The 5,041-nt window shown below is 53.3% G+C and overlaps 1 pseudogene; it reads left to right on the forward strand.

The window, feature by feature from the left end:
• The first annotated feature begins 220 nt into the window (after nt 1–220).
• On the forward strand, nt 221–1,158 carry LOC150020527 (gamma-aminobutyric acid receptor-associated protein-like 2 pseudogene; annotated as a pseudogene).
• The last annotated feature ends 3,883 nt before the right edge of the window (nt 1,159–5,041 follow it).

Here is a 5,041-nt window from a genome sequence, read left to right on the forward strand (position 1 = left end):
CTCCCGCAGACACTGACAGCGGGTGGGTGGCTGCCAGGCGCTGGAGGGACGGAGAACAAGGAACGACTGCCTAGTGGGCGGGGCTTCCTTTGGGAGCGATGAAAACGTTTCAGAACTGGATAGAGATGGTGCTAATACAATGTCATACGTGTATTCAATGCCACTGGAGTGTTCACTTTAAAAATGACCAATTTTGGCTGCCGCTGCCCCTGCCGTTGCTGTGGTAGGTGCTCTGAGCTCCGCGGCTCCGAGAGCCGGCTGAGTCCCTTCCCCGCCGTCGCCATGAAGTGGATGTTTAAGGAGGACCACTCTCTGGAGCACAGATGCGTGGAATCCGCGAAGATCCGAGCGAAATACCCCGACCGGGTTCCGGCGAGTGTGGAACAAGTCTCAGGCTCTCGGATTGTTGACACTGACAAACGGAAGTACCTGGTTCCATCTGACATCACTGTGGCTCAGTTCATGTGGGTCATCAGGAAAAGGATCCAGCTTCCTTCTGAAAAGGCCATCTTCCTGTTTGTGGATAAGACAGTCCCACAGTCCGGCCTAACTAGGGACAGCTTTACGAGAGGGGAGAAGATGAAGGTGGGTTCTTGTACGTGGCCTACAGTGGAGAGAACACATTGGCTTCTGAGAGCCAATGCTGGGCTAGGTGTACCCTACCTGCTTGTGTATCTTGTAAATAGGCGGCCGTTTTCAGTTACTATTCCAGAATCTCTTCACATTAGACCTATTAGTGCATTTATAACTGGATTGATTTCTTAATATATTGGAAGGTTTTTGTTTCCTTAGACTAGTAAATTATCATACAGAGTTTTATTTTGAGTTTTTCTTTTTGTGCACTGTCCTCATGGCTATACTCTCCAGAGATCTTGTTCCTCTGGGAATCATGTTTAATGAAGGTATTTCCGTATTGAAGTGAGATGGGTGGGGCATTAAAGGGAAAGGGAGGAAAATGATGCATTTATTCTGGATTATGTTTGAAGTGTTAGATGGCTAAGTATGAAAAGCCTCCAAATTAAATCCTTAGCAATCAGAACACTTGCTTCACTAGATTTTGCCAACTGCCAATCAGTTGGACTTAGCTAATCTGTCCCTCTTTCTGAAACTGTTAAGGTAAATAATTAACAATAAAAGTTCCTCTTATAAAGGCAAAAAATAAAAATAAAAATAAAAATGACTAATTTTATGCCATGTGAATTCGCCACAATTTTAAAGAGAGGGAGGGGTATCTGTAGATGGTCATCGATGAGGCTCTTAGGGTGACATTGCAGACTAGTGGCAATAGGGTAGAGCTTCCTCATTGTCCCTAAATCACAGGACTTAGTTTGCCTTTGTCCGAGACCGAGCCACCTCAGCCGAGGAGTCCTCACTGCGGCCCATCTGGGAACCCAAGAGAGGGCGCAGAGGTGGCCTCAGCACTCCACGGGCATCACTCCAGCCTTAGCGGAGAAAAATAATAGTTAACTAATGATGACTGGAATTATTGTTATTATTACCCTTAGTCTAGGCTGACCTTTTATTTTCTAAAATTAGACCGTGTGTTGTTTATCCAGCTCTGGCTTGGGTTTTTATTTTTAGGTTTTAGGTTGTATTGCTTCCCTGCTGCCGGGACAGGAGAACGAGCCAAGGGCAAGGCCTGGTGGCCTCACGCAGTTCACGGGACAGTTTCACCCTCGGACACAGACTGAGGCACCCACGCTGGTGTCTGGTTACTAACAACACACGTTTTCTCTTTCCTTTTCCTGCCCCGCGCTAACCTGGGAACCCTGCCCAGGGCCTGACCCAAGGGGGCCCCTGGCTGCTGAGGCCCTCGCCCACGGAGTCTAGAGGTCTGAGACCTGAAGACGCGCTCACTTGACTCCCGCTGGACCTTTGACGGGGACCCCAGCCTTTCTCAGGGCAAGAAATCAACCTCGTGAGAGCGAGGAAGACAGAAGGAACCGACAGGAGCGAGCTTTGAATATGTCGGGTTTTGCTGTTCTGCTTTTTGACTTCAGAGGATGTTCATGCAACTGTGTCTTTCTGCAAAAATCACCAGAGGGAGGGCATGTCTGTTGGGGTCCAGGCAAAAGCAGAAATCAGTCCAGTTATTGTAAAGAGATGAGCTATAAAAGGTATTTAGCTATTGAAACGGGCTGAAAGGACCCTAAAGAAGAAGTATGTGCAGAAGAGTGACTCTTACCTCTAGGGACCAAGGACCGGGAGAGACGCCCCTTGTTGCCACCCAAGGCTGAGACTCAGACCTCGCTAGGAGAGCTCAGCCCCCACGGGACCGGCAGCCTGCGGGCAGTAAAGTCACCTTCTGGAAGGCAAAGGTCAAGGACAGTCTGCATGAGCAGCCTGCTGCTGTAGGGTATGGACAGAGCCTTCGGGAAGTGGGCACCGGAGGGGACAGCATGGTGGGAGGACACAGCTGGAGTCCAGCCGCCTGGGACTCAGGCTACTGCAGTGGGTGACAGAGATGGAGGCCCGGAACACAGAAGCAAAGTGTCTTCACTGGCACAGCTGCTCAGGGGCCCTTCGGGAATGATGTTAACTAACCCTCGGCCAGTGGGCAAAGGAGACCGTTTCCAGGACCCAGCTGTGGAATCACACGTCGGGGCAGAGGGGCAGGGCCGTGAAGCTGGCCCAGATGGGGCTCCCCGCGTAGATCTGGTCTCGCTTCCAGCACGGCAGGCCTCTGGCCACAGTGAGCTGCTGTCGGGGCACCTTCGCCCACAGGAGGACGGTGGGCCGTGTGCTGCACCAGCTCCTCTGGCCAGTACGCAGGGACGTTCCCAGGGGGTCGAGGAACAACACTCAACTCTCAGAATCAGTGACTGACTGATACGGTCACAGTGGCGTGGGTAGAAAAGGAAGGTAGGAAGGACTTTCACAGACTTAGATGCGGCCCAGAATGGCTGTAGTTCCACCAAACTCAGTTCCCTTTTCCTCCTGAGCACCCCGCTTCCTTTTATATGAGGTAGAGCCACGTGACTCATTCTAGCCAACAGGACACACACAAAAGGAATCTACCGCTCATCCGGGCCTGGCCCCTAGACTGCCCGCACAGCCCCCCGCGCTCTCTCTCTTCCATGACCCGCCGGCTGCCTGCAGAGCAGGAGTCCAGGGGCTCACGGACTGGCAGCTCTTGCAGGGAAGGAGCCTAAGTCCCTGAGCGCCCCTTGGAGGGGAGCACCCCAGGGGGATGACCCAGCCAGAAGCACCCCCATTGAACCGGGGCGGGAGGAAGGAATGAGACCCAGTGTGATCGCCAGCCCAGCAGCAGCAGCAAACCCCGGACGCTTGTTAAAAATGTCACTACTCAGGCCCTGAGCAAGACTTGCTCAAGCAGAAACCCTGGGGTGGGACCCAGCCGTTTGTGTCTGAACACGGAGATTCTGAGGCGCTGAAGCTGGAGAACCGCTGCCGATTGTAAAGACGCTGAGATTCAGTGGGTCTTGGGTAAGGCAGGGGGGGTGACGGTGCACGGGGCGGCCCAACAGAAGAGCCACACGCAGAGACCTCAGTCACCAATGACACTGGACGGCCACCTCACTGGTGGCTCCATCATGGCCCCCTCCCTCACGAGGCCCCTGCGGAGGCCTAGTGACCACGCTGGAGTCACAGACTTGCTTTTGAACATGGGGCTCCTTTCCTGCGCATCCATTCCGAGCCTGGACCGGGTTGAGGAGGTCGTCCCGGGCTGGAAGGCTTCCTGACCTTGGGCGTCACTGTGGCATCCAGCCAGCGCCAGGAAACGAGACGAGTCGTTTGGACGGGTCTCTGAACCCGCTCGCCATTGCCCTTTATGAAGAGCAGACAAACCCCAGATACAAGTCACCTGGAGGAAAAACCCTCGGAAAAGGAGAAGCCAACAGAGAGCATTTCCGTGTGTTCGCATCCCTCAAGCTTGAAACAAGGAAACCAAGCGCGGTCCCCCTCCCACTCCGTACAACGCCGGGAAAAGGGGACCGAAGAAACGCACCATCCCGGTTAACTTATTTTCAACTGGGAACCATCCAAATACAAAGTTTCCCACTGCAATGGTCGGCCCAAATACAGTGTCACCTCTGCAAAAGTTTGGGCTGCTTGATTTCCCAAATACAAAGTTCAGATTTTGTGTTTTTAAAAATCAGATTTCCCAGGGGGAGAGAAAATAGCATCATTTAAGGGAAATGGGAGGCTTGGCACGAGCATCAGACACCAAAGGGATGTGTTTAATTAGCCACGGGGGTCAGCGGCTCTGCCAGGAACTGGTGGCTCGGAGGGGAGCGTGGCATTCCGCCTCAGCCCCACGCAAAGCCACATCGGGAGCGCTCGGTTCAGGAGTAATTACAGTCTCCCTGGCCCTCGGGTAGAAGGGAGAAAGAAATGAGTGTATTCATCATGTGATTAAATGGCAATTAGCAGCTAAGTGCCCTGCAATAACGTGGCTCTCACGACCTCGCCGTATCAGCGGCTTCCCGTCAAGCCTGCCAGCCCTCCGGGTAGCAGCGCCCAATGCCTCAGGGCCCGGCCCCCGGGCAGGGCCACACCTGCCAACACAGGTCGCAGCGAGGCACAAATCAGTGGTTAAGAACATGGATGCTCAGCCAAGCTGCCCGGGTTCCAAAGCCAGCCCCAACACTTACGGACCTGCCAAGGTGGCCACGGTCCTTCAACCTTTCTGTACGTCAGGGTCTTCATCTACAAACTGGGGGGATAGTTGTCCCTATCACCCAGCACGGGGAGCGTGAGGCTGATGCGAGTTCACAGACCCCCAGCCTTGAACAGCGCTCTGGGTGACCGTGAGCCCTCCTCGGTCAGCACATCGCCCTCTGCTCTTCAGTTGCTTCTCCTGCCATGCGTCCCTTAAGGCTAGAAATAGTTTAAAAATCCATCATACTTCCAAATACAGACACAACCACAACCCCCTCAAACGGCAGCCTGCCCTGTCAGTCATAAATTCTAGGTCATCCTATACCCAAAGGACCACCTCAGTTGTTCCAAATTGTGTGCCTAATAGAAGCAATTTCCAGGAAGCGCTGAACAGAAATTGTTTATGTCTTGCCCAAGG

The sequence above is a fragment of the Furipterus horrens genome, unplaced genomic scaffold, assembly GCF_987537825.1.
Source record: "Furipterus horrens unplaced genomic scaffold, mFurHor1.1.pri manual_scaffold_1, whole genome shotgun sequence".
Classification (NCBI taxonomy): domain Eukaryota; kingdom Metazoa; phylum Chordata; class Mammalia; order Chiroptera; family Furipteridae; genus Furipterus; species Furipterus horrens.